At 28.7% G+C, this 10,241-nt stretch overlaps 1 pseudogene; it reads right to left on the bottom strand.

The window, feature by feature from the left end:
- Positions 1-7,284: 7,284 nt before the first annotated feature.
- On the bottom strand, positions 7,285-9,992 carry LOC114120827 (uncharacterized; annotated as a pseudogene).
- Positions 9,993-10,241: the final 249 nt, after the last annotated feature.

Below are 10,241 nucleotides of genomic sequence, written 5' to 3'. Positions count from 1 at the left end.
TGTGTGTAATAGGATATGGTGTTGGATTAATTTTATTTAATAAAAAAATTTTTTTATATTTATATTTATTTTTATTATTTAGATAAAAAAAAAATAATAATACATATTTTATAGATTAAAATAAAAAAAAAAAATAAAAATAAAAAATATTGAAGTTAGTATATAAGTGGTATTAATAAAATAACAGTTTTTTCAGCAAGAATGATAAATTAAAATAAATTAAGAAACTTTTTATATTACATCACTAAATCTTGTAATATCATGTTCGACAATGAATTAAAATGAAATTGTAATAACTCATACATAAATGAACAATCTTCCCTTTGTATATTACTGTAGCTGAAATCATAATTTTGAATATATTGATTTGTAAATTCGTTTTGTTGACAGATGATGGTTAACCCATTACGTCAGACTTTATTAACGTATAGCTGTAATCAAACGTTTTTGTTGGTATGATTCCAATTTCTTTTCTGTTTTTCGCAATATACAAGTCAATACAATGTTGTAATGTTTTTCAAACGATGAAGATCAATATGAAAGATAATTTATTAATTATCATTAGAATATAAAACTAAGTTGATTGGTTTACATTAACAGATAGAAATTATCAGCTATCTTACACTTTTACAACGAGTATGCAAATTTTGTAATTGTATTAAATTGTTTTCGCACATTAACTTACACCACTGATCAAGATCTAACGTTACAACTTTTTTATTATTTACTTTTAATAACATAATATTGAAATTTGCTTATTAACTAGAAGTCCAACGGTTTTTACATAACTTTTCTTACTAAAAGGACGAATATCGAACAGAGATTGATGAACAACGATTGATGGTTCATATTGATAAAATAAAAAAAAAAAAAACAGTAAACATTATTTTTTTCTAGAAATATGAATATATGATCACAACCAGCTTGTCTCAAACTACAAGTTTTCTTTATCCATAATGTATATACACTAAACAAATGTAAGTTAAAAAAGAAAAAAAAAAAAACAATGTGAACGTATAGTGTCTAGTTGTATAAAAACAGTAAGATTATTATAATTACCACTTACCTACCTATTCGAATAAACCAGAAATTTTTTTAAAACAAATCATTAACATATTAAATTAAATGAGACCCGTTATCCCAAAGAGGCTATCCGTTCACAGAGGTATTAATATTTAATTAAACACATTTAAGTTTAATTCAATTCAAATTTTTTTTATTGAAATATAAAAATTTAAAAAAAAACAATATTATTTATTTAATGACTAAACAACAGTATCATATGACCGGGGCTAGTACAGTTCGGCCCCGAATAACAGGCAAATAATTTTCATGGAATTATCGATGGAATAAACGAATAAATCAGGGCCGAACTCAAAACAGGTGTACCAACATTAAAACACAAAATTCCAATGCTTTTCCCAAATTTATGTAATTTTGTCAAACTTTAAAAATTATTGTGAAATTATTGTACAATTTTGTATAAGTCCAAATTTATGTATTTTTAAATTGAAATATTATTGTATTTCGCTTACGAGCTGTTTTCCGGGAAAAACCGTCATAGATAGGACAAAAATCATAAGAGATTAAATTGATCCCCGTTGGATACTTCGTAAGTTCTATAGTTTAGATTTTTCGAAAACGTGTTATTTAGGTTTTTTAAAAACATCGTATACGTCAAATGGCTTTTAAAAAATAAAAGTTTTAAATAATGACTTTTTGGAAAAATGAAAAACTGATCCTAGTGTAGAATCCCTCGGAGAACAAATCGACCTCTATGCAAAATGTTCGTTCGGCCATCGGTTTACCGGGAAAATTGACAATTTCGTAATTCGGAAAATCGCGTTTTCCAGCTGTTTCCCGAGAAAACCGTCATAGATAGGACAAAAATCATAAGAGGTAAAATTGATCCCCGTTGGATACTTCGTAAGTTCTATAGTTTAGATTTTTCGAAAACGTGTTGTTTAAGTGGCATATAAACAAAATGTTCAAAATAATTATAACTTAAAACATTAAACAGACGTATACCATAAGGAAACGTATGGTTATACGAAAAATAACTTTATGTGTTATTCAACTTTTTGCTTCTCAGATTACGGGTGAAATAATGGTCGTAGGTACTTCGACCATAGACCCTTTTTGAATTGTCGTACGCTAAAATACCAGAATCTCGAGTTTCATAGTGATCGATCGAAAATTCAAAATCCAAAAAACACGTTACTACATAATTTTCTAAGTACAAAAAACATACGAAAAATCATAACTCCCGAACCACAAGTCGCATAACGTCGATCTCGGAATCCATCGATTCGTCGCAAAGTCCTCTATAATATTCAATTACAAAAACGGTTTGTTGCGCCCAAATCTTAGTGCCCAATCCAAAAAAACCGAAAAAAATGTAAATTTTGAACTTTTGAAGCCCCAAATTACAGGGAAAAAACGGCTCTCTACGGTCTCGACACACAGACGCCAAATTTGATCACCGACCTTCAAACTACCCAGTTCCCGAGTTTCAGAAACATTGTACAAAAATTAAACATTTTCAAAAATACACCTAGGGGGGGTGTTCAAAGACCCTCGACTTCGGGAATGCGTCTTAGAAGAGCCTAAACCAAAACGTTTGGTGAAGCAATGGTCCCCCTAAGTTGAAACCTGTCCGAAAAATACTAGATTGTCTAGATTAGGTACCTACCTATTTGTGTATTTATATTATATTAAAATACAGTATTTGTAATTAAGGTGATTTGTTTTGAATGAAGGAAAACGATTTTTGTTATCCGACAACTTAGATTTACTTTTAAACTTTCAAACGATAAGTAAATAAGAATGTTCGCTGTGGATGAAGGACTTAGTATTTTAACAGAAGCAAGCTGCAAATGGTATTGTGACTAAAATTTGAACCTCTGTACTTGACTATTTTATAGTTTTATGCAGTTATATGTTTATTTTTTTATGCATACATAATAACTTAATTTATGACAAGTCTCAAAACCTTTAACGCTGAACAATAGGTATAGTAATTACAAAATAACAAGGGTAATATTATGTTTTCTATTCAGAATTATTGTGGTCGTCCATTTGCGGACGAGATTAATCACACATAAGAGACGAGAAATTGTGAACCCAAAACTTTATCGGTAGAGAAATTTATGAGGATTCCATTTAAGTGGTCAGTGTAACAAATCTTCCAGTAGTTAAATAGATAGCTTTCAAAAAGCATAAAAAAACCAAAAAACAATACAAAAATTTGCTTTATCAATTATTATAGATTATAGATTAGTATAACCATAACCATGGTTGTATATAGTTTTAGAAGGTTACCATTTCAAATCTTAACCAATATTTGAGGTTATTAATTTATTTTTTTTGTTTTTAATTTCATGATAAAGAAAAAATGATTATTATCAATTTTGATATTTTTGATTTTATTTTTAAGTATTTAAAGTATTTTACATTTTTTGTTTTGTTTAATTGAATAATAATTTCACTACAGTGTACAGTATACAAATTTCAAATCTAAACAGTTCTCCTTAGATGTGGTTTTTGTAAGTCGTTCATAGTTATTAGTCATCATATTTTGTGTATTCTGTAGATTTTATTTTATATAACATTGTTATTATTTCTAGGTGCAATGTATAGACAAAGAATTAAAATCATCGCAAAAAACAAGTTAATATCATGCTATCTACAACAATTACATACCTACTCAATTCATGTAAGTTTGGTATAGTGTTACAATTTCTTTAATAGGTGTATTATTTATTTAAAGTTTATTTTTTATTTCACATCTAAAGCAACTTAAAAGAAATATGGAAAAGATAATTATTTATCTTACAAAGTTACAATCGGGTATGGATTGATTACTTGAGAATTTGTAATTATTGACTGTTCAATTTTATAGTAATGTTAAATGTTGATAGAATTAATATTCATAATATTAAATAGTATAAGTATATCTATAAGCACACCACTATAATACAATATAAAATTTGAATAATATTGATTAAGTAATATTTTTTACATTGATACAATTTTCAGAATAATTTTATTAATATTATTTTTTTCAGCTTTTAGTCAGCAAGATACAATAATTGACATAGGCATTTGTCCAGGACAATAAGGAGATTATTCTGTTTTGAAAAAAGCTTTTTACTAACAAATGTTAAGTTGTAAACTTACACAAGTCCCATCTCTATTATTCAACAATGTATTCTTCAGTTCATAATTTTTTTATATCATATGGTTATATTTTTTATTTTTAATGTATATTTTATTTTATTTTTTTGTTTGTGTATAATGGCAAATATAAGCCATAAATAATATATATATTTTTATTTCATCATTATAATTTTTAAAAGATTTATAAAATCACAATTTTATTATTTATACATTTTTTATGTGTGTATCTTATGTAACTATTTACCTTAAACCTAAAATACATAATATAGGTTTAAGCAAGTAAATACAATTTTTAAGTTTTATATATTGTTTATATGCTAATGTATATGACATGATCGTGTATTTCTATAACAGTGCCTTGATGTTATTGGTTTACAAAGGAGCACACATGCACTTATAATCTTTTGTCAATACATAAATTAGCAATAACCAAAATTATGAGTGCTGTGTAACACGGATTCACCAGTGGCATTACAGATATAATTTTTTTTGAATATTCAAGTTTAAATTGTTTTAAAGTGTGGAAAGATAACTTCAATATTTTAGGTTATGGTAAAAATGTGTGTTACCAATATGAGTTTCATTGAATACTATTTTTGATATTTTTGATAATTCATGTGTGAGGTCAAAATAGCAATAAGTTACGAAATATAGTATCATACAATTTCATAATTTATGACAATGCTTTACACTAGATGGTGCTGGATCAAATTGTTGCTTAAAATTAGTTGAAATTTAAATTTATTTGTAAATGATTCTATACCTTTGGGAAATATTTAATGCAATTTGCAAAATTCTTTCATATAGAAATTATTCATTATATTATCATTCAATATATAAATCATAAGTCATAATCATTTACAGAATCGTGACATAAACATTGATATAGCTGCAGATGTGCAAGAGAGCCAAATTAAGATAAAAGTTAGGAAATTCTATTGAATCGATATCATTGGTAAGTATCATTAATTACTTTACCAATTAATTTGTTTTGTTACATTCAATTTTTGTAATGGCCCACGCTGCATTATGCCAGCAGGGCCTCAAATCTATAAAAAGTCTACTAAAAATACTCAGCTCGAAATTGAAATTTTCCATATAACTTATTTTACTAACTACTTACTATCTATGACGGTTTTCTCGGTAAACCGTTAGCCGAACGAATATTTTGCATAGAGGTCGATTTGTTCTCCGGGAGATTCTACACTAGGATCAGTTTTTCATTTTTTTAGCCTGATTATATTAATTAAGTCTGTTAGCTGTTATGTTCATTAATATTTTTGAAATAGAACCAAGACACAGATTACAAATTTTAAAAAAACTTGTTGTTTATTTATAATTTTTTATAAATATCTGAAGTTCAAATATGACAATATTTATCAAAACCACGATGTAGTTATCAAAACCTTAAAAATGTTCAAATTGATTATAGTAAAAAATATATATAAATAGTTTAATTTTTATATCTTAAGATTGAAAAATTGAAACAAGAATTCTCATCAATACATTGATTATTTTAGTCAGCTATCCATATGGGCCACAGCATGTTTTATAAGCTTTTCATTGATGTGTTTAAAAGTTTAATGATTCGTATTTATAAACCATACCTTATACCATATTATGTGTCAGTTCACCTGTAAATTGTTAGGGGTTATAAAGCCCTTCAGAAGCAAAAAGTATGTGATTCACATTCATACTGTTATCTAAAAATACTTAAAATATACTACTAATATAATAAAAATAATATAATAATATAATACTTAAAACACAGTTTTTTTTATGGCCATTCACTTTTAATATTAATAAAAATAACATTATTTTTTAATTTCCAAATCATATTTTAAAAACAATGTAATAGGTATGATACCTTCTTAATTATACAATTTTTCTCTTAATAACTATTATATTTTTGAAAAAATGTTTAACGTTTTACTAAATAAAATAATTCAACAGAAATATAGTTCTTGAATAGTTAGATGATGTTTACAGCAACTAACAGCTTTTTTGTTTTGTACTAATATACATTGTTTCATCCTCATTGTAACATATTTTAAGAATTTGGAAGTTTCTCGTCTTAGGCGCCTTTATTGTTAAATAAACCAGCAGTAGTCTGTAAACTTGCAAGAAGGATGTAGGTTGATAATTTGGACCAATATGTTGGCATAGTGTACCGTAAGATTGCTACAATTGAAGTATAAACATTAATAATATGAATTTATATTAACTATTCAAAAGTTATTTTACCTCCAAAGAATTTTGGTTCATCTTGTTTTGTTGACATATTTAAAACCACACGTTTGCAATAAATAATTTGTTGAATCCATAGGCGACACAAAACCCATATAACATTGATTTCCCAATCATTGAGCCAAAAAATGGTTTTCTCTAAAACATAATTAACAAGATACCTATAGTGAGATATAACAATGTGATGTTAGGAAGCAACAAGTAAAATTATTGTTTATTAATATAGTTGAACAAACTTATCTTTATTACTGCTTCAGATGCCCTCGCTGGATATATGCGGTATTTGCGATTTATAACATCAGATAGTGAAATAAAAATATTTGAGAATTTTTCAGTTTCTTCACTGTTTGAACTCTTCAACGCATTGATGTTTTCTATAAAATTGTATAGCTTTTTAATGGAAAAAGCTATACAATTTTACAGAAAAATCTATAAAAAGTAATACATTTATTTTAAATAACATTATGTGTAGTAAGTAGATCTTAAGGTTATTATATAAAATATTATTTATTTCTTAACTTCTTCAACAGTTTCATGGGGAAAATGGTAAGCTCTGCGTATCCCAGCAATAAAATGTTAACACGCACCATATCAAACACCAACCGACCTGTATGTTTTATGTGTAATAGTGTTATAGTTCAACTAGCAGTGGTTAGGTTCGCCGCGCAAATACTAGTGAGCTATGTGGTGTAATGATGTGTAAGGTGTGTATATGAGTATATGTGTTTGTGTGTGTATAGATCGGTCAATGAGAAATAGGCTGTTTAGTTGATCCAGACCCAACAATAACACACCTCCTACAGTGATAAGTACAATTAATGACATAGCTTATTTATTTTTTGTAAGTGGACAAGTAGAAAATTTACAACATACTCAGGGATAGGCTCCAATTTGTTGTTGAACATAGCCATCATTTCGGTGACCAGTCCTTCTCAAAAACATCAATAGATCACCGTCTCTGTTTAGTTGCTGTACAGATTCTGCAATAATCCTTGTTGAATTTTCTCTTTCAGATCTGGAAGTACCATCTCTGATCTAAAAAAAATAAATACATACAGTTGACATTATTCAACCGCAATCAAAACAGTAATTATGTTGATTCAAATATTGATAATAATTAAACAATTACCATGAGATTATTGATGCTTTGTTGAAATTCTACAAAGAACTGATTTTCCACAATAGTCAGTCTTTCTGTTTAAAATATAAATAAACATAAATATTATTATTAAAAATATAATATCATTGACAATAGATAATTTAAAACAATTTGCCATGCTAGAGATACTTTTAAAAGCGACACTTATTTATCAACAAGCATGGTAACATGCACACCATTAACAAAGCACAAATATTCACAACACAACTACTATTTACATATTAACCTAATCTCTATAATGGTGTTAAATAAATTTTACACCAGGTTAAGCTTATGAAAGCAATAATAAAAAGATAGAGCAAATAGAAAAAAAATATTTATTAAATTAAATACAAATATTGATGACACTTACTAATTTTGTTTTTAAGAATTGATGTTACACTGTCGATTATTTTAAACATGTACCTAACAATAACACAAACATAAAACACATAATACATACATATAACACAAACATTTATGGGATAATGCAACATAGAGAACATAGTATGGTCAGTACAACTAAGACAACTCACGAAGAAAGTCCCAAATATTAGGGTGGCGTCCAATTTGAGTGAGCAACGTTGCATGGAAGGATTCTAAGTAATTGTTGGTCCGGTGATCTTGACCAAAACACTTAAAAATCGTGGACCAATTTGCAAAAACCAATAATGGTAAATGTAGTCCATCAGGAAACGATTCATAACCTCATTAATTTCGGGAATTGTAAGGTATAATTAACAATCGTATTTAATCCATCTTCCATACAAAAATTAGGGCACCCCGGATGACCCCTTTCAGCCGGTAGATGAGGCAATGCTAGTACCTGAAATATAAAATATAATTGAAATACAATAATATTAACTTGTAAAAGAGAAAATCAAATTTACCATTCTAAAAATACGAGCTGCTACATCATGCCTCTTTACCAAGTTCAAGACACCATTCACTTTTCGGTGACAATATCTAACAACCGACTATAACATTAAAAATAAATATCATTAAATTTATCTGACAGGTATGATCAACAAAATGTGTTTGTTTATATTACCTGGGTATAATGGAACCAACAGCATAGTAAGTTACTGTTAGGGAAGATTTGCTGGACAGCATTCATAAGAGCACGCTCATAATCAGTAACAAAACGGATTCCATCATAATTCAAAGGTAGAATATTGCGTATCACAGCGAATAACGCACAATACGTTTCCTCTGTCTCACTCCCCAAAAGGACAAAGACCATTGGAAACGCCTAAATTGTAAAAAAAAATACATATTTAGAGCATAGTTATAAGTAATAACAAACAATATAACTATAAACAATTGCTTACTACACTTTTGTAGAGAATCTGAAATGTCAGGAAAGATCGCAAGTCCATTGGCACTTGAGGTAGCGTCTTATACGTACCATCTATTCCGACAATCTCTACTGTAGCCAACTGTTCACGATACTTTTCAATTGCCGAAGTATTCGCAAAAATAATTCCAACAGTTACTCCATTTACAATCAATTCTTGATTGAAAAAGGCAGTTGAAGGAATTTGGAATGTTGAGGCATAATTTGCATTCCGGGGGTCTCTCAACATTTCTGCAAGATCGTGCATGTCCTGAGGTAATTGTGGGCGTCTCGATAGTCTCATCCTTTTTGTTCTAGCTTGTGTCTGGAGGAATGTATAGCGAATGGCAGCCTGGGGATGCCTACCAAAAGTTAAAAAAAATTATCATATAATTAGCATAATTTATGTATTTGTAATTCAACACAATAATTAAGTTAATTAACTTACCTAATTATTTCGCTATTATAGAGACCTCGAATTGATGGGGTTGTGATTGTCCGATCAATAGCTCTTTCACCTAGAGCGTTCCTCAGGAATGGCACATTTAAATCAATTTCATTCGGCTCATGATTGTGTGGAACTACAATCAAAATTTGGTTGTCCATCTCGTTTCTACTGATAGATGCTGAACCATGACATATAGGACGATTATTTTTTTTGACGCTCACAACCAAAGTTATTCTATTGATGAGTAACTTTTTTTTATAATATTTATACCCAAAATTATCAACATAAAATTTTGAGTTGAGCCGAATGCCAGGGATTGTCCTATATGTTCTTGCTTGTTGTTGTTGTTCTTCTTCTCCTTCTTCTTGTGGCTGATTTTCTTCTTGTTCTTCTGCCTGTGGCTGATCTTGTTCTTCTGCCTGTGGTTGATCTCCTTCTGCCTGTGGTTGATCTCCTTCTGCCTGTGGTTGATCTCCTTCTGCCTGTGGTTGATCTCCTTCTGCCTGAGGTTGATCTTCTTGTTGTTGCTGTTGTTGATCTTCTTCTTGTTCTTCTGCTTGTCGTTGATCTTCTTCTTTCTTCTTGAATCTGAATGGCAGCAGGACGTTGGGCGTAGTTGTGGTCTTGTAGGAAGAGGTTGAGATTTGCTACACAGACTTCTTCGTGATTGGCTGGAATGACATAGTCATGATCTCTCAATGCCATTTTACTATGCTAAACAAAACTTAAAAAAATATTAAACAAACAAAAGAAATATATGTATAAATATAAAGTCGGTTGATTTTAAGAAAAACCTTTTATATATACTTATAGGCAAGTCACAGAGATTGGTCTTGAGAAAAACCGTTTATTTCTTTTTTGCTTACAGTAAAATCACAGAAGTTATTCTTAAA

The sequence above is a fragment of the Aphis gossypii genome, unplaced genomic scaffold, assembly GCF_020184175.1.
Source record: "Aphis gossypii isolate Hap1 unplaced genomic scaffold, ASM2018417v2 Contig00586, whole genome shotgun sequence".
Taxonomy (NCBI): Eukaryota; Metazoa; Arthropoda; class Insecta; order Hemiptera; family Aphididae; genus Aphis; species Aphis gossypii.
The sequence above is the reverse complement of the archived record's forward strand: the minus strand, read 5'-3'. Positions and strand labels throughout refer to the sequence as shown.